The sequence below is a fragment of the Salmo salar genome, chromosome 23 (assembly GCF_965601325.2).
Source record: "Salmo salar chromosome 23, fSalSal1, whole genome shotgun sequence".
NCBI lineage: Eukaryota > Metazoa > Chordata > Actinopteri > Salmoniformes > Salmonidae > Salmo > Salmo salar.
Genome location: NC_138313.1, coordinates 41646407 through 41672480, shown reverse-complemented (window position 1 = coordinate 41672480; position 26074 = coordinate 41646407). Strand labels below are relative to the sequence as shown.

Sequence of the window (26074 nt, the reverse complement as noted above, 5' to 3'; positions counted from 1 at the left end):
CGACATCGCCTATGGGCACAAACCCACCGTCGCTGGACCAGACAGGACTGGCAAAAAGTGCTCTTCACTGACGAGTCGCGGTTTTGTCTCACAAAGGGTGATGGTCAGATTTGTGTTTATCGTCGAAGGAAGGAGCGTTACACCGAGGCCTGTACTCTGGAGCGGGATCGATTTGGAGGTGGAGGGTCCATCATGGTCTGGGGCGGTGTGTCACAGCATCATCGGACTGAGCTTGTTGTCATTGCAGGCAATCTCAACGCTGTGCGTTACAGGGAAGGCATCCTCCTTCCTCAGGTGGTACCCTTCCTGCAGGCTCATCCTGACATGACCCTCCAGCATGACAATGCCACCAGCCATACTGCACGTTCTGTGCGTGATTTCCTGCAAGAGAGGAATGTCAGTGTTCTGCCATGGCCAGAGAAGAGCCCGGATCTCAATCCCGGATCTCAATCCCATTAAGCACATCTGGGACCTTTTGGATCGGAGGGTGAGGGCTAGGGCCATTCCCCCCAGAAATGTCCAGGAACTTACAGGTGCCTTGGTGGAAGAGTGGGGTAACATCTCACAGCAAGAACTGGCAAATCTGGTGCAGTCCATGAGGACGAGATGGTTTGCCATTCTTAATGCAGCTGGTGGCCACACCAGATACTGACTGTTACTTTTGATTTTGACTCCCCTTTTGTTCAGGGACACATTATTCCATTTCTGTTAGTCACATGTCTGTGGAACTGAAGTTTATGTCTCAGTTGTTGAATGTTATGTTCATACAAATATTTACACATGTTAAGTTTGCTGAAAATAAACGCAGTTAACAGTGAGAGGATGTTTCTTTTTTTGCTGAGTTTAGTTTGCTAGCTCCATTTCTTTTACAGAATGTGATTCATCTCTATATGTCTTTCTGCCTCTCTTTGCTGCGCGTGTCAGGCAAACAGACCCAACATTGATGATGTAAACTAAATGAAGAAAACATTTTTTGGGGGAAAATTATACCACCACCCAAAAGGGCACTTTGGAGACTGGAAGGGCAAAGATACATATGCTTTGTACAGGTAAAGCCCCATCTGTGCATGTGCCTGGTCGCAGACATGGGCATCCCTGACACACCCAACATAGTGTGCCCACTGGCTATGCTGCAACAACTTGGTGCAACATTCTGTTGATGGCAGAACATGCCGGCACTGAGGCGGCCATTTTGCATTGAGAGGTTACCCCCATTGTCCAGCTGCTGTCATATGTCTGGCAACTGTCTGTTGATGCCACCAAAACAAACAAGAGATCTGAAGTCCAGGTGTCTTGTGACCCCAAAATGTTGTGGGTTACACACAGACTAACAGACCATATAAGTAGCCAGTCTGCAGGTCTAATGGCAGGTTGTCAATCAGTATACACCTTCGTGAAATAGATGAAGCAAGAGATCACAGACTAACATTAGGAATATGAAGCTAACTGAAGCCAGCCATCTTTAGAAAATCCCAAATATGTCTAACTAGCTGCGTGACATACCCCTCAGGTGTCTCGTCTCCAAAACATTGTGGACTCCGAGATGAAAGAAGCGGGAAGAAACTTTGCAAACCGACTAGAGTAGAGCAGACTGTGCACACGCTCTGGATTGAGACGTTTCAAGGACCTACAGCCCCTGGTCTGTCTCCAGGCTTGTCAGGAGCTCGACAGAAATAGACAACGATAATCTCCTCCAATGAACAGGTTGGTCTGACCCTCCATTGAGCTTCGGCATCGTCTCAGAACACATGCACATTCCAAATGCATCAATGGGACATGTTGACATCACACATAAAGGTACTGTATCCTGTAGAAAAGGACCATAATGGCCTTCTGTATGTGTCAGAGTCTGACGTAGGGGGAAACCGGTGGTTTTACGGCCCCAGTGCTAACATTAGAGGCATGCTAACATAGAATGATTTATAGTTTACACTATACCACTACTCCCTTCTAGTTGTCCTTTCAGTGAAGCCTTATTTTAACGCTAGTTTACTTTCACACACAGTGTTGTTAGACATGGTCAAGGTCACTTAGAGTTGAGTGTCAGGGTGGGTCAAGGTAAAACAACAGTTTTGACAGTCATGGTGTGTTGATCTTGTTCACGCAATTGAGTTCACTTAACAAGAGAATTTCCCTTTGCCAAATGTTGGCAAGGTCTCCAAGTCAAGCTTACGTGCTTGAACATGAGATTTTTCATGGGATGAAACTAACTAAAACCCTCAGTGAAGCGAACTTAAAATCTATCACTTAAACCAGCGTTTATCAATCAACCAAGTTAACTTCAACACTGGTAAGTTTACTTTAACAGGAGTTTCCCCTCACACACTAAAACTTCCGTTAGATGGCCTCCCGAGTGGCGCAGTGGTCTAAGGCACTGCATCACAGTGCTAGCTGTGCCACTAGAGGTCCTGGTTTGAGTCCAGGCTTTGTCACAGCCGTCCGCGACCGGGAGACCCATGGGGCGGCGCACAATTGGCCCAGCGTCGTCCGGGTTAGGGGAGGGTTTGGCCGGCAGGGATGTCCTTGTCCCATCGCGCACTAGCGACTCGCACTAGCGAAAAACTAGAGAGCTGGTTGTTTGATCCTTGTCCACGCACCAATCAGTGCTGCCGTCAGCCTCTGTGCCTGATTAGCTTTCATTAAACGCACTCAGAGATAAAAGCCCGGGAACAGATTGCCTATTAAACATATATCATCGTCGAGATAATTAAAATATTTACATTAGCATAAACACTGATGGCAGAGAGACAGTGTTGTGGTGTTGTGTGATTAGGATGAGTGTGGTGCGCGCCAAGCTTTATTTACATTCATTAGAGAAGGGCCTAAGCTGACTCAAAAACCCGGTCTAGCCTACAAGCGGCAAGTCATGCTTTCACTGCAAATGAGCCTTTTTCCTCCCCCAACTGAAAGGCTAGTGATGGAGAGGATTAGGGAAAGCTATTTGAGGAGTACAGTGAGTATGTGCGAGAGGATGAAAGTTTACATCAGGGCTGCCCAACTCTCTTCCTAGAGATATACCGTCCTGTGGGTTTTCAGTCCAATCCTCTTCCTGGAGATCTACCGTCCTGTGGGTTTTCAGTCCAACCCTCTTCCTGGAGATCTACCGTCCTGTGGGTTTTCAGTCCAACCCTCTTCCTGGAGATCTACCGTCCTGTGGGTTTTCAGTCCAACCCTCTTCCTGGAGATCTACCGTCCTGTGGGTTTTCAGTCCAACCCTCTTCCTGGAGATCTACCGTCCTGTGGGTTTTCAGTCCAACCCTCTTCCTGGAGATCTACTGACCTGTGGGTTTTCAGTCCAACCCTTATTTAACACACCTGATTCTACTAATTAGCTGCTCAACAAGACCTTAAACTAGCTGAATCAGATATGCTAAATTAGGGTTGGACTGAAAACCTACAGGACAGTAGATCTCCAGGAAGAGGGTTGGGCAGCCCTGGTTTACATGAAGGACTAGGGTTCTGTTAATCTTCCTCCTGCATAGCTTGATTCTGTTCTACGTCTTTTCATAGTTTCATGGTCCAGGGAAGTGACAGGGAGAAACGGTGGGTTTGAGAAGGGAGAGAAAGGGATAGAGTGTGAGGGGAAGATGGAGAGAGGAGGTAGAGGGAGAGGAAGAAAGATAAATAAAAGAGATGGACTGCATGGAAGATGGGAGAGAGGGAAAAATATAATTAGAGACTAAGAAACTGAAAAACAAAATAAATGGATTGTGGAATATCCTTAGAATCTCTGGTACTGTAGCGGCCATTGCTTCTCTTGTGCGGTAACGAGGTGTGTTATCAGGAAGGGGTCAACAGCCAAAGATCAGAGGTCAGGTGGACTGAAAAGGGCCATCAGGGCTGTATCTGAAGCAACACGAGGCCCTCCAGCCTCAAAACAGCCATGTATCTAACCACACTGGGCCCTTCTGTTGACACGGAAATCCACTTCACTTCAGTCCTCCACTGCTATACCGGACTGACACAACAACATACTGACATTGCGACTAACTGCCTCCTTCAAATGGGTCCTCAGCAGTAGAGGAATTCATTGCTTCGGATTGGTCTGATCTACGAGTGTGAAAATGATTTTCTTGACTGAAAAGAATCCCCTGGTGAATGCAAGGCATGGAGTTGAATAGATGACTAGTTTATTTCTATGTGGATTTTATTTTGAGTGGCATTTCAGAGAGAGATCGAGATCATTTGACTGGTCTCTACTAGCATGCCTTATCACCAGTCATTTGACTGGCCTCAATGTCATGACGTAGCGCTCTTTGGGTATAGCGTGCCTTCCGCCTCTCTCTCTCTCTCGCCTACACCCAGGCTGCTGTTATCTCAGGTCGTAAATTCCTGGAGGACACTCTCTTCCTTATGGCCAGACAGTATAGAGAGGTTTCACAGGAGAACAAAGGAACCTCTTCTCCAGCATAGAACCTGAGAACTGAACAATGTATACACAGTCGGGGAAGAATCCAGCTACGACCGGTCCACTTCGTTTAATGTTTGTGAAACTCATGAGAGACAATACAGCCACATTACCATAACTCTGTTTATACAAGAGTCTCAGTTATGAGGCTTGCATCTAATTGTTGTACGAAATGAATGAGTAAAGATGAAACTATTTGTGTAATTATGTAATGTGATTTTAAACTGTTTAATGAAAAGGAACCCAATTCCCTTTACATTTAACTAAGTCATTGGCCCGCCCCATGAGCACAGACATTGATCTGGCGTCATGAGACAGCCTTTTTCTGCTCTTCCGAATATAATCCCCACCTGGAGAATCATCTCCAGACCAGCTTACCCCGATAACCGAGAGGGCTAAGGTTTGAGTAGAGACCAGCTTACCCCGATAACTGAGAGGGCTAAGGTTTGAGTAGAGACCAGCTTACCCCGATAACCGAGAGGGCTAAGGTTTGAGTAGAGACCAGCTTACCCCGATAACCGAGAGGGCTAAGGTTTGAGTAGAGACCAGCTTACCTCAATAACCGAGAGGGCTAAGGTTTGAGTAGAGACCAGCTTACCTCAATAACCGAGAGGGCTAAGGTTTGAGTAGAGACCAGCTTACCTCAATAACCGAGAGGGCTAAGGTTTGAGTAGATTGCTGAATTCTTAACCATACCACGTGGTTAAACTCTGAGACTATCGATACCGACAGAATAAGAACAAATCTTTGATACTAATTACTAGTCTGCAGCTACAATTCTGTACCATTGAACGCGAAGACCGACAACCACAAAAACATCTATTCTACAAGCACATTTCTGAAATGGGACTCTGAAGTATCCATTCTAACCAGAGAGACGATCAGACGAACTCTCCAACAGAAAGACGGACGACTCAACAGAGATCACGACACACTGAGCGTAAATATATAGTTTGCTGATATTCCCGAATGAGTGAGCGTTCATGTGCAAAAGATTAGCATTTCAATGAATATAATTATCAAGTGTGTAGTGACTCATTTGCGTAATTCCCGCTTCTCTCAGTCGACCCCCACTTCCCTTTTGTCCACCAAGCCGCGATACCGGTTTATGCCACTAGGGAAACTCCGCTATTACATTTACATTTACATCATTTAGCAGACGCTCTTATCCAGAGCGAGTTAATTTCCTTGTAACCATATCTACTGTTTGTTTGTTTGTTTATGCATTTCTGTGATTATTTAGTTAGTAAATAAATGATTTAAGACAATTGATGTATGGATGATTCATAGTGAAGACTGGGTTTGTGCAGATAACTAACAATTTACGACGTTTGGAAAGAGACTAACGTGAGGTAAAGAATAATTAATTAATTAGAAGACTAATTGATCAGATATTAAAATGCCTGAAAGTTATATTAGGAAAATTATAACTTTGTAATCTGAACATTTTCCTTGGTGCACGACTTCCTAGTTAATTACATTTACATGATTAACTTAGTTTAATCACGTAATAATAATTACAGAGAATTGATTTGATAAAAAAAAGTCTTCAGTTTAATGATGCCAAAGACACGACATCTACTAGGGCCAACACGAAAACTCACAACTACTATTTGAAGGCTACTGTCACAATGCCAAAACAGGATGACATCTTAACTTCAGACACTGTCCCTTATAATAGAACAGGACATCATAGAAATACTAAACTAATATAATAATACTAAGACTAAAAGTGACCTGGGCTCCACACATCGTCATTGAGGGAAGGTAAAAACATTAACAGCATCACCTAGTTTTTCTCCACACATCAATCTCTCTCCGCTCCACTGGTACAGCTCACCTCTATCAACAAACACCCTCTATTTAACAGACTTACAGTATAAGGACGTGACCCTAACAGTAGACATTGATTTACATGGCTGTCAGACAGACACCGCGTCTGTGTTCCAAATGGCACCCTATTCCCTACATAGTGCACTACCATAGGGCCCTGGTCAAAAGTAGTGCACTATATAGGGAATAGGGTGCGATTTGGGACACAGTCACCATTTCTGTTTCCTCCTCAGGCAACAGTCGTGTTGCTTTCAGTCAGCGCTATCTTCCTTGTCATCTCTTATCTGATCTGCCCCGCCGAGGTGACATTTCCCATGGGTACAGATCTAGGATCAGCTTCCCTTCCCCTAATCCTAACCTTAACTATTAGTGGTGAAAATGCTAAACTGACCCCAGATCAGCATCTGTCCCTGCAGGGGTGGTCATGGGAAATGCCTAGTCAAAACACCAGGTTGTAAGTGAAAACAGAATAGAGCTGAGGACACCGTATTATAATAAAGTGCAAACACCACAATAACGTGAGAAAATGTAACTGGTTAACTGACTCAGGTCACAGTTCAGTGGGGAAAGGTTCAGTGTGACAATCCGATCATAGTGTTTACTCTGTTTGAAAAGCTCACAAGTTAGCTGACCTATCTTCAACATGTCAGTGATGACCATCAGGTTAAGACTTTCTGTTGTGAAGAAATGCTTTCGGCTACTCCTGCAGATGACAAACGATTACCCATCAAAGAGATTAATCAAAACATGGTATACAACAAGCAGTCTGCTCCTCCAGATAGACAGGGTAAACAACAAGCAGTCTGCTCCTCCAGATAGACAGGGTAAACAACAAGCAGTCTGCTCCTCCAGATAGACAGGGTAAACAACAAGCAGTCTGCTCCTCCAGATAGACAGGGTAAACAACAAGCAGTCTGCTCCTCCAGATAGACAGGGTAAACAACAAGCAGTCTGCTCCTCCAGATAGACAGGGTAAACAACAAGGAGTCTGCTCCTCCAGATAGACAGGGTAAACAACACACAGTCTGTTCCTCCAGATGGAGACAAGCTGTCAGACCACCCTTCTCAGACTCTCTCCCCCTACCTCGTATCCCTTGCGTTCCCTTCCCCCTTGATCTCCTCATCCCTCTATCCATTTGACTATCACTTGCTTTCCCTCTCCAACCCCTCCCTCCCTCTCTCTCCCTTCCTCTCCAACCCCTCCATCCATCTCGCTTCCTCTCAAATCAAATCAAATGTATTTGTCACATACACATGGTTAGCAGGTGTTAAAACCTCTTGAGGATACCCTAGGATAGGGGGCGCCACAGCGCATTTTGAAAAAAAATCGTTCCCATTTTCAACGGCCTACTAATCAAACTCAGAAGATAGGGCATGCATATACTTATTATATATGGATAGAAAACACTCTAAAGTTTCTAAAACTGTTTGAATGGTGTCTGTGAGTATAACAGAACTCAAATGGCAGTCAAAACCCCGAGACCGATTGAAACAAGAAGTGGAATTCTGAATTGTGGACTTGACTTCTCATCTTTCCTTATTAATCACACCGTTAACCATGGTTCAGTGAGCACTTCCTATTGCTTCCACTAGATGTCGCCAGTCCTTTCACAGTGGTTTGAGCCTTATAGAGTCAAAACTCAGTGAATGACACGAGTTTGAAATTGGTCACAGGGGATGGGCCATCACCATTATGACGCCGGCGGCCATGTCTGCCCCCACCTTTGGAAACGGTTTTAAAGGCCATGACATCATCCCCCTCGAATCTTATTGGCTCTCTTGGTGTTAGAGGCCCTGAAGATTTATTTTATACAACGTTTGACATGTTTGAACGAACCTACATGCGCGAGGATTGCTTTCATTATGAACTTCAGAGCTGCGCTTGGAGAGAGCCATAGGACGCGCTACCAACATCAGGCTAATGGAACGTGAAGTATGGACTTTTTGACCGAAAATACATCTGTTGTGGACCTGGGATGCTTTCTGATGAAGACAACTAAAGGTAGGCGATTATTGACAATATTATAGAAGATGAGATGGTTCATGCTGTTGCGTCCAAGATGGCGCCGAGCTCTGAATATTAGCTCATTTTCTGAGTATCGCATCTCCTTTTATCGCAAAGTGTGATTACCCAGTAAAGTTAATTTAAAATCTGGTATGACGGGTGTTCTCAAGAGATATTCATCTATAAATGTTAGATTGACAATATACATTTAAAAAATCGTTATAGTATAGCAATTTATTGAAACGTAGCATTGTTTACCGGGACGCTTTTGAGGGGAAATTAGGTAGTCAACGTCAGACAGAGATGTAAAATGCTGTTTTTATATATAAATATGACCTTTATTGAACAAAAGAATGCATGCATTGTATAACATGATGTCCTAGGGGTGCCATCTGATGAAGTTTGTAAAAGGTTACTGCTACATTTAGCTGTTTATTGATTATATGTGATGCAAGTGGTTGGTCGGAAAATGGCTATGAAGCTGCTTTTTACGATGGACTCATCTAATATAATCTAATGATTTGCTTTTCCTGTAAAACCTTTTTGAAATCGGACGACGTGGGTCGATTCAGGAGAGGTGTATCTATAAAAAAATAAAAAATAGATATATTTTTTTTAAAAAAAATTATGATATTTTTTTAATGCTAATTGGCGATATGATTTTTCGCTGGATTTTGATCCCGCTAACGGGATCAGATGCTCAATTAATGCAAGTGTAGCGAAATGCTTGTGCTTCTAGTTCCGACCATGCAGTAATATCTAACAAGTAATATAACCTAACAATTCCACGACAACTACCTTATACACACAAGTGTAAAGGAATGAATACGAATATGTACATAAAAATATATAAATGAGTGATGGCCGAACGGCATAGGCAAGATGCAGTAGATGGTATAGAGTACAGTATATACACATATGAGATGAGTAATGCAGGGTATGAAAACATTATATGAAGTGACATTGTTTAACCCGTTGGGGCTAGGGGGCAGTATTTGCACAGCCGGATAAAAAATGTACCCGATTTAAACTGGTTACTACTCTTGCCCAGAAACAAGAATATGCATATCTACTATTAGTAGATTTGGATAGAAAACACTCTAAAGTTTCTAAAACTGCTTGAATGGTGTCTGTGAGTATAACAGAACTCATATGGCAGGCCAAAACCTGAGAAGATTCCATACAGGAAGTGCCCTGTCTGACAATTTGTTCTCCTTCATTGGCATCTCTATCAAAAATACAGCATCTCTGCTGTAACGTGACATTTTCTAAGGCTTCCATTGGCTCTCAGAAGGCGCCAGAAAGTGGAATGACGTTTCTCCAGTCTCTGGGCTAAGTACAGCAGCTCTGTTTGTTACTGGTCAGGCTGAGAACAGTGACACTGAAGATGCTCGTTCATGTGAATTCTCCATGTTTTTCTTTCTCTCTTTGAACGAATACAACGTCGCCCGGTTGGAATATTATCGCTATTTTACGAGAAAAATCGCATAAAAATTGATTTTAAACAGCGTTTGACATGCTTCGAAGTACGGTAATGGAATATTTGGATATCTTTTGTCACGAAATGCGCTCGCGCGTCACCCTTCGGATAGTTACCTGAACGCACGAACAAAACGGAGCTATTTCAATATAACGATGGATTATTTCGAACCAAAACAACATTTGTTGTTGAAGTAGAAGTCCTGGGAGTGCATTCTGACGAAGAACAGCAAAGATCCAATTTTTCTTATAGTAAATCTGAGTTTGTTGAGGGCCAAACTTGGTGGGTGTCAAATTAGCTAGCCGTGATGGCCGGGCTATCTACTCAGAATATTGCAAAATGTGCTTTTGCTGAAAAGCTATTTTAAAATCTGACACCGTGATTGCATAAAGGAGTTCTGTATCTATAATTCTTAAAATAATTGTTATGTATTTTGTGAACTTTAATCGTGAGTAATTAAGTAAATTCACCGGAAGTTTGCGGTGGGTATGCTAGTTCTGAACATCACATGCTAATGTAAAAAGCTGTTTTTTGATATAAATATGAACTTGATTGAACAAAACATGCATGTATTGTATAACATAACGTCCTAGGAGTGTCATCTGATGAAGATCATCAAAGGTTAGTGCTGCATTTAGCTGTGGTTTTGGTTTTTGTGACATATAGGCTTGCTTTGAAAATGGCTGTGTGATTATTTTTGGCAGGGTACTGTCCTGACATAATCTAATGTTTTGCTTTCGCTGTAAAGCCTTTTTGAAATCGGACAGTGTGGTTAGATTAACGAGAGTCTTGTCTTTAAAATGGTGTAAAATAGTCATATGTTTGAGAAATTGAAGTTATAGCATTTATGAGGTATTTGTCTTTCGCGCCACACGATTCCACTGGCTGTTGAATAGGCAAGCGTCCCACCTTGCCCAGGGAGGTTAAAGTGGCTAGTGATACAGTGAGGGAAAAAAAGTATTTGATCCCTTGCTGATTTTGTATGTTTTCCCACTGACAAAGAAATGATCAGTCTATAATTTTAATGGTAGGTTTATTTGAACAGTGAAAGACAGAATAACAACAACAAAAATCCAGAAAATTGCATATCAAAAATGTTATAAATTGATTTGCATTTTAATGAGGGAAATAAGTATTTGACCCCTCTGCAAAACATGACTTAGTATTTGGTGGCAAAACCCTCGTTGGCAATCACAGAGGTCAGTCGTTTCTTGTAGTTGGCCACCAGGATTGCACACATTTCAAGAGGGATTTTGTCCCACTCCTCTTTGCAGATCTTCTCCAAGTCATTAAGGTTTCGAGGCTGCCGTTTGGCAACTCGAACCGTCAGCTCCCGCCACAGATTTTCTATGGGATTAAGATCTGGAGACTGGCGAGGCCACTCCAGGACCTTAATGTGCTTCTTCTTGAGCCACTCCTTTGTTGCCTTGGCGGTGTGTTTTGGGTCATTGTCATGCTGGAATACCCATTCACGACTCATTTTCAATGCCCTGGCTGAGGGAAGGAGGTTCTCACCCAAGATTTGACGGTACATGGCCCCGTCCATCGTCCCTTTGATGCGGTGAAGTTGTCATGTCCCCTTAGCAGAAAAACACCCCCTTAGCATAATGTTTCCACATCCATGTTTGACGGTGGGGATGGTGCTCTTGGGGTCATAGGCAGCATTCCTCCTCCTCCAAACACGGCGAGTTGAGTTGATGCCAAAGAGCTCCATTTTGGTCTCATCTGACCACAACACTTTCACCAGTTGTCCTCTGAATAATTTAGATGTTCATTGGCAAACTTCAGACAGGCATGTATATGTGCTTTCTTGAGCAGGGGGACCTTGCGTGCGCTGCAGGATTTCAGTCCTTCACGGCGTAGTGTGTTACCAATTGTTTTCTTGGTGACTATGGTCCCAGCTGCCTTGAGATCATTGACAAGATCCTCCCGTGTAGTTCTGGGCTGATTCCTCACCATTCTCATGATCATTGTAACTCCACGAGGTGAGATCTTGCATGGAGCCCCAGGCCGAGGGAGATTGACAGTTCTTTTGTGTTTCTTCCATTTGCGAATAATCGCACCAACTGTTGTCACCTTCTCACCAAGCTGCTTGGCGATGGTCTTGTAGACCATTCCAGCCTGGTATAGGTCTACAATCTTGTCCCTGACATCCTTGGAGAGCTCTTTGGTCTTGGCCATGGTGGAGAGTTTGGAATCTGATTGATTGCTTCTGTGGACAGGTGACTTTTATACAGCTAACAAACTGAGATTAGGAGCACTCCCTTTAAGAGTGTGCTCCTAATCTCAGCTCGTTATCTGTATAAAAGACACATGGGAGCCAGAAATCTTTCTGATTGAGAGGGGGTCAAATACTTATTTCCCTCATTAATATGCAAATCAATGTATAATATTTTTGACATGCGTTTTTCTGGATTTTTGTTGTTGTTATTCTGTCTCTAACTGTTCAAATAAACCTACCATTAAAATTATAGACTGATCATTTCTTTATCAGTGGGCAAACGTACAAAATCGGCAGGGGATCAAATACTTTTTTCCCTCACTGTACATTACATCAAGATGGCAAGATGCAGTAGATGGTATAGCGTACAGTATATACATATGTGATGAGCAATGTAGGGTATGAGAACATTATATAAAGTGGCATTGTTTAAAGTGGCTAGTGATACATTTAATTACATCAGATGGCAAGATGCAGTAGATGGTATAGCGTACAGTATATACATAAGAGATGAGTAAAGTAGGGTAAGTAAACATTATATAAAGTGGCTAGTGATAAATTGATTACATCAATTTTTCCATTATTAAAGGGGGGTGGAGTTGAGTCAGTATGTTGGCAGCAGCCGCTCAATGTTAGCGATGGCTGTTTAACAGTCTGATGGCCTTGTGATTGAAAAACAGCTTCTGTCTCTCAGTCCCCGCTTTGATGCACCTGTACTGACCTCGCCTTCTGGATGATAGCGGGGTGAACAGGCAGTGGCTCGGGTGGTTGATGTCCTTGATGATTTTTTTGGCCTTCCTGTGACATCGGGTGGTTTAGGTGTCCTGGAGGGCAAGTAGTTTGCACCCGGTGATGCGCTGTGCAGACCTCACTACCCTCTGGAGAGCCTTCCGGTTATGGGCGGAGCAGCTGCCGTACCAGGCGGTGATACAGCCCGACAGGATGCTCTCGATTGTGCATCTGTAAAAGTTTGTGAGTGTTTTTGGTGACAAGCCAAATTTCTTTAGCCTCCTGAGGTTGAAAAGGCGCCGCTGCGCATTCTTCACCACGCTGTCTGTGTGGGTGGACCATTTCAGTTTGTCCGTGATGTGTACGCCGAGGAACTAAAAACTCTCCACCCTCTCCACTACTGTCCCGTCAATGTAGATAGGAGGCTGCTCCCTCTGCTGTTTCCTGAAGTCCACGATCATCTCCTTTGTTTTGTTGACATTGAGTGTGAGGTTATTTTCCTGACACCACACTCAGAGGGCCCTCACCACCTCCCTGTAGGCCGTCTCGTCGTTGTTGGTAATCAAGCCTACCACCGTAGTGTCATCTGCAAACTTGATGATTGAGCTGGAGGCGTAAATGGCCACGCAGTCATGGGTGAACAGGGAGTACAGTAGAGGGCTGAGAACGCACCATTGTGGGGACCCAGTGTTGAGGATCAGCGGAGTGGAGATGTTGTTACCTACCCTCACCACCTGGGGGCGGCCCGTCAGAAGTCCAGGACCCAGTTGTACAGGGCGGGGTCGCTTAATGACGAGTTTGGAGGGTACTATGGTGTTAAATGCTGAGCTGTAATCAATGAACAGCATTCTTACATAGGTATTCCTCTTGTCCAGATGGGTTAGGGCAGTGTGCAGTGTGATGGCGATTGCGTCGTCTGTGGACCTATTGTGGCGGTCAGCAAATTGGAGTGGGTCTAGGGTGTCGGGTAGGGTGGAGGTGATATGGTCCTTGACTAGTCTCTCAAAGCACTTCATGATGACGGAAGTGAGTGCTACAGGGCGGTAGTCATTTAGCTCAGTTACCTTAGCTTTCTTGGGAACAAGAACAATGGTGGCCCTCTTGAAGCATGTGGGGACAGCAGACTGGGATAAGGATTGATTGAATATGTCTGTAAACACACCAGCCAGCAAGTCTGCGCATGCTCTGAGGACGCGGCCGGGGATGCCGTCTGGGCCTGCAGCCTTGCGAGGGTTAACACGTTTAAATGTTTTACTCACGTTGGCTACAGTGAAGGAGAGCCCGCAGGTTTTGGTAGCGGTCCGTGTCAGTGGCACTGTATTGTCCTCAAAGCGAGCAAAAAACATGTTTAGTCTGTCTGGGAGCAAGGCATCGTGATCCGCGACGGGGCTGGTTTTTCTTTTGTAGTCCGTCATTGACTGTAGACCCTGCCACGTACCTCTCGTGTCTGAGCCGTTGAATTGCGACTCCACTTTGTCTCTGTACTGACGCTTAGCTTGTTTGATTGCCTTGCGGAGGGAACAGCTATACTGTATGCGGTCATGTTTCCGGTCACCTCGCCCTGATTAAAAGCAGTGGTTCGCACGTTCAGTTTTGCGCGAATGCTGCCATCAATCCACGGTTTCTGTCTGGGGAATGTTTTAATAGACGCTGTGGGTACAACACCACCGATGCACTTGTTGATGAACTCGCACACCGAATCAGCATATTCGTCAATGTTGTTGTTCGCCGCAATGCGGAACATATCCCAGTCCACGTGATCGAAGCAATCTTGAAGCGTGGAATCCGATTGGTCAGACCAGCGTTGAACAGACCTGAGGGCGGGAGCTTCCTGTTTTAGTTTCTGTCTATAGGCTGGGAGCAACAAAATGGAGTCGTGGTCAGCTTTTCCGAAGGGATGACGGGGGAGGGCCTTATATGCGTCGCAGAAGTTAGAATAACAGTGGTCTAGGGTGTTGCTACCCCTGGTAGCACAATCGATATGCTGTGGCTCAGTTGGTAAAGCATGGTATTTGCAACGCCAGCATGGTGTGTGCAACGCCAGGGTTGTGGGTTCGATTCCCACGGGGGGGCCAGTACAATTTTTTTTATTTTTTATTAAAATAATGCATGAAATGAAAATGTATGAAATGTATGCATTCACTACTGTAAGTCGCTCTGGATAAGAGCGTCTGCTAAATTACTCAAATGTAAATAGAATCTGGGGAGCCTTGTTTTCAGATTAGCCTTGTTAAAATCCCCGGCTACAATAAATGCAGCCTCAGGATATGTGGTTTCCAGTTTACATAGAGTCCAATGAAGTTCTTTCAGGGCTGTCGGGGTTTCTGCTTGGGGGCGATATACACGACTGTGATTATGATCGAAGAGAATTCTCTTGGTAGATAATGCGGTCGGCATTTGATAGTGAGGAATTCTAAGTCAGGTGAACAAAAGGACTTGAGTTCCTGTATATTGATATGATCACACCACGTCTTGTTAATCATAAGGCATACACCCCCGTTCTTCTTCTTACCAGAGAAATGTTTGTTTCTTTTGGCGCGATGCGTGAAGAAACTGGGTGGCTGTACCGACTCAGATAGCGTGTCTCGAGTGAGCCATGTTTCCGTGAAACAAAGAACGTTACAGTCTCTGATGTCTCTCTGGAATGCTACCCTTGCTCGGATTTCATCTACCTTGTTGTCAAGAGACTGGACATTGGCGAGTAGTATGCTCTGGAGCGGTGCGTGATGTGCCCCGCCTACGGAGCCTGACTAGAACCCCGCACCATCTGCCCCTACGGCGTCGTTGTTTTGGGTTGCCGGCTGGGATCCGTTCCATTGTCCTGGGTGGTAGTCCGAACAGAGGATCCGCTTCGGGAAAGTCGTATTTCTGGTCGTAATGTTGGTGAGTTGACGTTGCTCTTATATCCAATAGTTCCTCCCGACTGTATGTAATAAAACCTAAGATTACCTGGGGTAACAATGTAAGAAATAACACATAAAAAAAACAAATACTGCATAGTTTCCTAGGAACGCGAAGCGAGACGGCCATCTCTGTCGGAAGTACTCTCCAACTCCTCTCTCCCTCTTCCTCTCCAACCCCTCCATCCATCTCTCTTCCTCTATCCAACCCCTCCCTCCCTCTCTCTCTCTCTCTTCCTCTCCAACCCCTCCATCCCTCTCTCTCTTCCTCTCCAACCCGTCCCTCCCTCTCTCTTCCTCTCCAACCCTCTCTCTCTCTCTTCCTCTCCAACCCCTCCCTCCCTCTCTTCCTTCCTCTCCAACCCCTCCATCCCTCTCTCTCTTCCTCTCCAACCCCTCCATCCCTCTCTTCCTTCCTCTCCAACCCCTCCATCAGACAGGGTTATGAGGCAGTGTTCAGAATTCATTGCTGCTGTGCAGAGAGGCTGCAAAGAGGCTGGTGGATTGTGATACTCAAGCCCTGATGAGATGCTCAACCTGCGTCTCAAATAGCATCCTATTACCTATATAATGTAGTACTTTTGACCAGGGACCATAGGGCTCTGGTTAAAAGAAGTGCACTATATAGGGAAAATGATGCCATTTGGGATGCAATCTCTGTCTTTACTGGGACTCGTTAAGGTGACATCAGGAAAAATATGCTTTTTTAATCAATCCCCCTATATACAACAACTGAACTGCATCTTACGTCTCAGTTGCCAATCAGCGACGCCACTGGGCCAGCTGTGGCTTTTTGTTTTCCTCCTCTCCAAAAGGTGCTCTGGGACATTTGTTGCCATGGCGATCGTCGATGTGGCCGTACATACGGATGGATGGTCCACTTTTTTACGTGACATAATTGATGTCTTCAATTACAATAAACAAGAGCCTTGGGGAGCAGTGATATTGAAAAGTGCCATTTTAGTGAAAGAGGGGGTAGAAGTGTTAACTACTACATATACTCTGCTTCCTCCAAACAGGTCTAAGTCACAGTATAAACACGGTATAAACAGCCGACCGGCTGGGCCCGGCCTCCCGCTGACTGGAGAGCAGGGTTTCAGTCTGGAGAGACAGAGCATGTTAAATCACTGACAACTTTACCATCCCTTCCACATTCTCATAAGCTCTTCAGGTCCCCTGTTGGGCCCTAGAGTGTACGTGTACCACTCGAGTCATGTGTGCCTGTGAGAATCTGACTAGCGGAGGCCGCCAGTGTCCGGTCTGGAGCGAAGTGACAAACTCTGTCAAATCAAAGTTTATTTGTCACGTGCACTGAATACAACAGGTGTAGACCTTACAGTGAAATGCTTACTTACAGGCCCTAACCAACAGTGCAACAAAGGTATTAGGTGAACAATAGGTAGGTAAAGAAATAAAACAACAGTAAAAAGAGAGGCTATAAAAGTAGCGAGGCTATAAAAGTAGCGAGGCTACATACAGACACCGGTTAGTCAGGCTGATTGAGGTAGTATGTACATGTAGATATGGTTAAAGTGACTATGCATATATGATGAACAGAGAGTAGCAATAGTGTAAAAAGAGGGGTTGGTGGGTGGTGGGACACAATGCAGATAGCCCGGTTAGCCAATGTGCGGGAGCACTGGTTGGTCGGGACAATTGAGGTAGTATGTACATGAATGTATAGTTAAAGTGACTTTGCATATGAGATAAACAGAGAGTAGCAGCAGTGTAAAAAAAAAAGGAAAAAAAAGAGGTGTTGGGGGGGGGGGGCACACAATGCAAATAGTCCAGGTAGCCATTTGATTACCTGTTCAGGAGTCTTATGGCTTCGGGGTAAAAACTGTTGAGAAGCCTTTTTGTCCTTGACTTGGCACTCCAGTACCGCTTGACATGCGGTAGTAGAGAGAATAGTCTATGACTGGGGTGCCCTGGTGTAGAGGTCCTGAATGGCAGGCAGCTTAGCCCCAGTGATGTACTGGGCCGTACACACTACCCTCTGTAGTGCCTTGCGGTCAGAGGCCGAGCAATTGCCGTACCAGGCAGTGATGCAACCAGTCAGGATGCTCTCGATGTTGCAGCTGTAGAACCTTTTGAGGATCTCAGGACCCATGCCAAATCTTTTCAGTTTCCTGAGGGGGAATAGGCTTTGTCGTGCCCTCTTCACGACTGTATTGGTGTGTTTGGACCATGATAGTTTGTTGTTGATGTGGACACCAAGGAACTTGAAGCTCTCAACCCGCTCCACTATAGCCCCATCAATGAGAATGGGGGCGTGCTCGGTCCTCCTTTTCCTGTAGTTCACAATCATCTCCTTAGTATTGATTACGTTGAGGGATAGGTTGTTATTCTGGAACCACCCGGCCAGGTCTCTGACCACCTCCCTATAGGCTCTCTCGTCGTTGTCGGTGATCAGGCCTACCACTGTTGTGTCGTCAGCAAACGTAATGATGGTGTTGGAGTCGTGCCTGGCCATGCAGTCGTGGGTGAACAGGGAGTAGAGGAGGGGACTGAGCACGCACCCTTGAGGAGCTCCAGTGTTGAGGATCAGCGTGGCAGATTTGTTGCTACCTATCCTCACCACCTGGGGACAGCCCGTCAGGAAGTCCAGGATCCAGTTGCAGAGGGAGGTGTTTAGTCCCAGGATCCTTCGCTTAGTGATGAGCTTTGAGGGTACTATGGTGTTGAACGCTGAGCTGTAGTCAATGAATAGCATTCTCACATAAGTGTTAGTGGTGCATAAGCCCTAGCGGTGCCAAAAGCCCTTGTCTGCCCTAGAATGTCTATGTAAATTACAAATCACCAGAATGGCCAAACATGTTTATTTTTTTACGGACATTTTGGCCTCTAAAATGTGTTTATTATGAACAGGTTCGATCCCCACGGTGAATTATTTTAAAGTTAACTTGAAATCATCATATTTCATAAAACAGTGATCCATTCTGACTACTACATTTGTCATCATACAGGACCACGTGCCGACACAGACCAATCACGGGCCGGCAGGCTACTATGCACGCATCTCTCAGACAGGATGAAAACGACTACGTCGACCACGATCATTTGGTAGTTACGTCCACTTTCACCATGAACCGTAGCTATTTTTTGGTGCAATTCAGCAATATAGTGCGCTTCAAATTGTTCTGGCTTAATGCCGGTAGTTTTCCAAAGGAATATGTGGATGACGTCAGCGCTATCCCCATCCATTGGTTTTAATGGCCAACAACGTCTCTTCCCTTCGCTAGCAGTGGAAGCAAACTCAAACATTGAAAAACAACCTAACTTGTGAACAAAACAATGTAAATATCCAAGAAACACAAGGATAAAGTCTCACTTTAGTAGTTAGACCAACTTTTGCCTGTGTGGATTGCTTCTAAAAACAAATCTTTCAACCCTTCATTCACAGTGCACACAGCCACCCAGCCAGGCAGTGCACACAGCTCCCCAGCCAGGCAGTGCACACAGCTCCCCAGCCAGGCAGTGCACACAGCTCCCCAGCCAGGCAGTGCACACAGCTCCCCAGCCAGGCAGTGCACACAGCCACCCAGCCAGGCAGTGCACACAGCCACCCAGCCAGGCAGTGTTGACGTGCGAGTTGGGATAGCTATAATGTTAGGATACTTACTTACTTTATTTAACCGTTATTTAACTAGGCAAGACAGTTAAGAACAAATTCTTATTTACAATGACGGCTTACCCCAGCCAAACCCTTAAAATATACTTAAGTATCAAAATTAAAAGTATAAATCCTTTCACATTCCTTATATTAAGCAAACCAGACCGCACAATTTTTTATTTATTTTTATTTACTGATTGCCAGGAGCACACTCCAACACTCAGACATAATTTACAAACAAAGCATGTGTTTAGTGAGTTCGCCAGATCAGAGGCAGTAGAGATGACCAGGGATGTTCTCTGTTTAGTGAGTCCTCCAGATCAGAGGCAGTAGGGACGACCAGGGATGTTCTCTGTTTAGTGTGTCCTCCAGATCAGAGGCAGTAGGGATGACCAGGGATGTTCTCTGTTTAGTGAGTCCGCCAGATCAGAAGCAGTAGGGATGACCAGGGATGTTCTCTGTTTAGTGAGTCCTCCAGATCAGAGGCAGTAGGGAAGACCAGGGATGTTCTCTGTTTAGTGAGTCCTCCAGATCAGAGGCAGTAGGGATGACCAGGGATGTTCTCTGTTTAGTGAGTCCTCCAGATCAGAGGCAGTAGGGATGACCAGGGATGTGCTCTGTTTAGTGAGTCCGCCAGATCAGAGGCAGTAGAGATGACCAGGGATGTTCTCTGTTTAGTGAGTCCGCCAGATCAGAGGCAGTAGAGATGACCAGGGATGTTCTCTGTTTAGTGAGTCCGCCAGATCAGAGGCAGTAGTGATGACCAGGGATGTTCTCTGTTTAGTGAGTCCTCCAGATCAGAGGCAGTAGGGATGACCAGGGATGTTCTCTGTTTAGTGAGTCCGCCAGATCAGAGGCAGTAGTGATGACCAGGGATGTTCTCTGTTTAGTGAGTCCTCCAGATCAGAGGCAGTAGGGATGACCAGGGATGTTCTCTGTTTAGTGAGTCCTCCAGATCAGAGGCAGTAGGGACGACCAGGGATGTTCTCTGTTTAGTGTGTCCTCCAGATCAGAGGCAGTACGGATGACCAGGGATGTTCTCTGTTTAGTGAGTCCTCCAGATCAGAGGCAGTAGGGATGACCAGGGATGTTCTCTGTTTAGTGAGTCCTCCAGATCAGAGGCAGTAGGGATGACCAGGGATGTTCTCTGTTTAGTGAGTCCTCCAGATCAGAGGCAGTAGGGACGACCAGGGATGTTCTCTGTTTAGTGAGTCCGCCAGATCAGAAGCAGTAGGGATGACCAGGGATGTTCTCTGTTTAGTGAGTCCTCCAGATCAGAGGCAGTAGGGAAGACCAGGGATGTTCTCTGTTTAGTGAGTCCTCCAGATCAGAGGCAGTAGGGATGACCAGGGATGTTCTCTGTTTAGTGAGTCCACCAGATCAGAGGCAGTAGGGACGACCAGGGATGTTCTCTGTTTAGTGAGTCCGCCAGATCAGAGGCAGTAGGGATGTGTGAGAATTTGACTATTTTATTGTCCTTCTAAGCATTCAAAATGTAAGTACTTTTGGGTGTCAGGGAAAATGTATGGAGTAAAAAGTACATTATTTTCTTTAGGAATGTAGTGAAGTAAAAGTAAACAAAAACATTAAAGTACAGATACCCCAAAAACCTACTTTAGTAGTACTTTACATCACTGCATTCATCCGTACACACAAAGAGCCTTTCAGTCCTTAGTGGTTGTTTAACTAACTTACTTAGTTGAACCCTTAGGTGAAGCTGGGGGAGACGTCAGGTGGCAAGGCATCTAAACTGACCCAGGACCAGCCAGTGGAGATTGAACTGCCCTGAGCCAAGTGGAAAAGCATTAGTGATCAGCCTAGCAGAAGAGCACTTAGACTGACCTAGGATCTGTTATCGTGAACGGCCTAGTGGAACATTGACTGTCCCAGGCCAGTACAAGTTGGAGTGAAAGTGTATAGCAAGATTTATAGCTACCTCTCCACTAGAGACTGAGGAAACAGAAGTAGGAAATAAAATGCTGCATTGTGTTACACGTGTCCAGCAGGGTCATGTACCATATTGCTCACCCCTTGATAAGAACAACACACCATATGCCATTGGCTATTAAAAAGAGAGCTATACTCAGCAATAACAGGCAGAGAGAATCTGGAGGCAGAGAAAGAGAGGGAGGGAGGGGTGTGTGTGTGCGCATGTGAGTGAGATAAAGAAATAAAACCATCTGAAAGAGAGAGACCCAAACTGCCCCCGTGAGACTAAAACTGAGCTATTGTCAGGGTTGTGGACGTGGCAGAGGTGGGGATCCGTGGCAGGGAGTGGATGTGCACTGGGGGACGGACGACAGACAGACAGACAGACAGACAGACAGACAGACAGACAGACAGACAGACAGACAGACAGACAGACAGACAGACAGACAGACAGACAGACAGACAGACAGACAGACAGACAGACAGACAGACGCGACAGACAGACAGACAGACAGACAGACAGACAGACAGACAGACAGACAGACAGACAGACAGACAGACAGACAGACAGACAGACAGACAGACAGCTTGGACTTATACTATGGGTCAGCAACAGGCGGGCTGCGGGCCAAAACCAGGCTCCCCAATGTTTTTAGTTAAAAAAATATATATATAAAAAAATACTGTAAAATGACCAGGAATTCAACAACAAATATGTTTAAATTATGAAATCTGTTCAGAAGTATTACAACAAATAAAAGAGACGTGAACGTGTGTCAATGTAATGAAGGTATGAAATTATTGTTCTTTTCCAATACAATCTCTTTTTGGGCTTAGTTGTGGTCAATTTGCAGTATACAAATTGCTATATTTATATTCCGGCCCCCTGACCATTCACCCAGACAAACATCGGCCCCCGGGTGAATCTATATACTTGCTTACCCCTGGCTTATAATGAGAAACAGCAGTCTCCTAAGGAGATGTGTGTGTGATCTACCTGTTAAGATCTACCTGTTAAGATCTACGCAGGTCACAAACACTGGTCACGTCACCTGGCAACACGACTGAGCTTATGACTTCATCTCCAAAAAGGACATGCACACACACACACACACACACACCACACACACACACACACTAGAGAGCGACTGATAACGGCGCAGCCAATCACACACCAGGTGTCCATTAATCACAATCTTGCTATTCTTTTCATGTAAAAAGCCATTTAAATGTCACCCTGTTAATAATCAAACCATGATCTACCTTGTAGTCATTGAGCAGATGCTCTTATCCAGAACAACTTACAGGAGCAATAAGTGCCTTGCTCAAGGGCACATCAACAGATGTTTCACCTAGCCGGCTCAGGGATTGGAACCAGCGAACTTTCGGGCTACTGGCCCAACACTCTTAACCGCTAGGCTACCTGCCACCGATCTGATATACCATTACCCTGCAACATTTCTCCTCCCACTCTAACTGCAATACAAAATCACCAGATCAGGCTTTTAATGTAGGCAATATCAAAGTAATATCCATGCTAATCTTGAATAAGATTACAACAGCGTTCACCCCATCTTTGAATTTAACCAATCAGATCAGGGTGTGCTTATCGCTTCGCTGTAATGACTTTGCTGGTTTGCTCCATAACTCCAATTCATCTGTATTAATAAAGAAAAGTAATTAGGACAAATCGCTAGTCGGACTGTGGAATATGTGAACAGAGACGAGCTGTTGTCATTGCAGCACAACCCATGGAGTATCAGAATGTGTGCATACAAAGACGCATTATGCCCAAAAATGCAAGAGGGGGAGCACTGGAGTCCAGGCTACCCACAGAGGCCGTGAGGACAATTGGTTTAGTTGCTGTTCCGGCCTACTCCTGATTCACTGTCTCTGCTGGGTTGGGATAGAGAGAGTTTGTCTCGTCTCTGCTGGGTTGGGATAGAGAGAGTTTGTCTGGTCTATACTGGGTTGGGATGGAGAGAGTTTGTCTGGTCTCTACTGGGTTGGGATAGAGAGAGTTTGTCTCGTCTCTGCTGGGTTGGGATGGAGAGAGTTTGTCTCGTCTCTGCTGGGTTGGGATAGAGAGAGTTTGTCTGGTCTCTACTGGGTTGGGATGGAGAGAGTTTGTCTGGTCTCTACTGGGTTGGGATGGAGAGAGTTTGTCTGGTCTCTGCTGGGTTGGGATAGAGAGAGTTTGTCTGGTCTCTACTGGGTTGGGATGGAGAGAGTTTGTCTGGTCTCTACTGGGTTGGGATAGAGAGAGTTTGTCTCGTCTCTGCTGGGTTGGGATAGAGAGAGTTTGTCTCGTCTCTGCTGGGTTGGGATAGAGAGAGTTTGTCTCGTCTCTACTGGGTTGGGATAGAGAGAGTTTGTCTCGTCTCTGCTGGGTTGGGATAGAGAGAGTTTGTCTGGTCTCTGCTGGGTTGGGATAGAGAGAGTTTGGTGTAAGAAGCATTGAAGGGATTTGTTTAGGCTATCTTGTTTGGAAAAACAAGTTAGGACGGCGGTGTCGAACAGCACCATAGCCTGGGTGCCAGTGTTTCTGTTGCATTCAACAACTCTCACACACACACACGTGCATGCAGTCATGTTGAAGCGGTCTCGCTCCCTCCCATCAGATCACATTGGTTTGTCCCACTCCTATTGACAAATACCAGTGTGCCCGGTCTATTTCCCAGTAGAGGGATTGGCTTGAGTGGCGTTGGCTTTCACCTCTTAGAGATCCTATTGTGGATTCTTTGATTGCACACAAAGCCGTTACAGATTAGGCTGAGATTACAGAGGCGGTGCCCACGCGGTCCACGGACAGTGTCTGAAGTAATGTGAGACCTACAGCATTCCCTTACACAGAACTGAAAAGTGTTCACACACAGACACACACACACAGACACACACAGACACACACACACACACACACACACACACACACACACACACACACACACACACACACACACACACACACACACACACACACACACACACACACACACACAGAGATACAATGCCTGCAGAACTGCCTCAAAGACCCAGGCAACTTCCAAAAGTCGCAGGAAAGCTCAGGTCAGAATTACTCCGTAGAGGGAAGCAACCCTTTCTGCTTTAGACATAGTGAGTGTGCTGCTATCCCACATGCAATAGATTGACAGCTTGCTCAGGTGTGAAAAGACCACACACACAAGTCTTCTACACACTTTCATGACTCAGCTCACCATCGCGAGACTTGATTTCCGGGAACGCGCAAGCAGACCAGGGCGCGGTTTGGGATTTGAAAAGTAAACAATTCTTCCTTCGTTATTAATGTTCTAAAAATCTAAAAAAAGGCACATCCTACAGTAGTTGAGCCAATGTCTTAAGTATTTGAACATGTTATCACGCCAACCTTGTGAAGGGAACACGTTTTCATTTGTCAAAAACAACTTTATATATACTGAACAAAAATATGAACGCAACATGCAAAGTGTTAGTCCCATGTTTCATGCGTTGAAATAAAAGATCCCAGAAATGTTCTATATGCACAAAAATCATATTTCTCTCAAATTCTGTGCACAAATTTGGTTATATCCTTGTTGGTGAGCATTCCTCCTTTGCCAAGATAATCCATCCACCTGACAATTGTGGCATATCAAGAAGCTGATTAAACAGCATGATCATTATTACACAGGTGCACCTTGTGCTGGGGGTGTAAGGTCACTCTAAAATTTGCAGTTGTCACACAACAAAATGCCACAGATGTCTCACGTTTTGAGGGAGTGTGCAATTGGCATGCTGAATGCAGGAATGTCCAACAGAGCTGTTGCCAGAGAATGTAATGTTAATTTCTCTACCATAAGCCGCCTCCAACGTCATTTTAGAGAATTTGGTAGTACGTCCAACTGGCCTCACAACCGCAGACCACATGTAACCATGCCAGCCCAGAACCTCCCCATCCGGCTTCTTCACCTGCGGGATTGTCTGAAACCAGCCACCCGGACAGCTGATGAAACTGAGTTTGAACAACCAAAGAAGGTCTGCACAAAACGTCTCAGGGAAGCTCATCTGTGTGCTCGTCGTCCTCACCTGGTCTTGACCTGACTGCAGTTTGGCTCGTAGTGGTTGTGGGGTTATGGTACGGGCAGGCATAAGCTTTTCACCTTGTTGGCTCAGGTATTCAAACCAACAACCTTTCGGTTATGGGCCCAACGCTCTAACTGCTAGGCTGCCTACCGCCCTGGAAGCCTTGAGAAAGCTCACAACAAATCTCTCGCTGACAGTGCAACTAGCCACACCTCACAACACAGCAACTGGTATTTGACTCAAACAACCACTATGAAAAGCTACATGGGCCATTCTCTAGTAGTTCCTACCTGCTGAGACCTACCATGGAGCACATACTCTGCACACAGTTGGTTAGCATCTTAAATCCTCTCCTTTCGTAGCTACTGGAACAGATAACAACGGACTTCGGTCCTTTTTATACCAACGTTGTTCCTTCAACAGGCTTGCTGGTGCAGTAAAGTCCAAGCGAGAAGATACGGAGAAAGAAGATCCAGCAACTTGGGGATGATGTGGGCATCCAAGAACATAATGTCTAGAGAACATTGAGTCGAAGGAAGAGGAACATTTCAAACAGACTGAGATGGGAAGGAAAAGAGGGGATGGGGGAGGAGAGAAGAGTTCACAGCTGGGTTAATGTAGTAGATCCTCTCTGATCATCGCTGATCCTCTCAATCCCAATGTAGCCTGGCACAGACGTAATGAAACTGAAGTCTGGTACCAAAGATTACATTCATAGTCAGTCACAACAGCTTTCGGGACTTTTTTTTTGGCCTCCCACGTGTTGTGAACTCGGGAGTCTCAGAGTTTCTTGTTCCTCTGCAAATTGAGGAGAGGAGAGAACAACGTGGTTTTTAAATCTGTATTACACATCTTCAATTATTTTAATATTGAGTCACACTTAAATACATTTTCCTA

The 26074-nt window shown here is 45.2% G+C and overlaps 1 protein-coding gene across 6 annotated transcripts in view; it reads right to left on the bottom strand.

The window, feature by feature from the left end:
* Positions 1–26074, bottom strand: part of LOC106584624 (pleckstrin homology domain-containing family A member 7) — a 187065-nt gene that overhangs the window by 101998 nt on the left and 58993 nt on the right. The window contains exon 1 of one of the 6 annotated variants that reach the window (XM_082968127.1): positions 25482–25922. The exons of the other annotated variants lie outside the window; for them this stretch is intronic. The gene's annotated coding sequence lies outside the window, so the exon portion shown is untranslated. Of the gene's footprint in view, positions 1–25481; positions 25923–26074 lie in introns of those variants that run through there. 6 annotated transcript variants of the gene reach the window in all.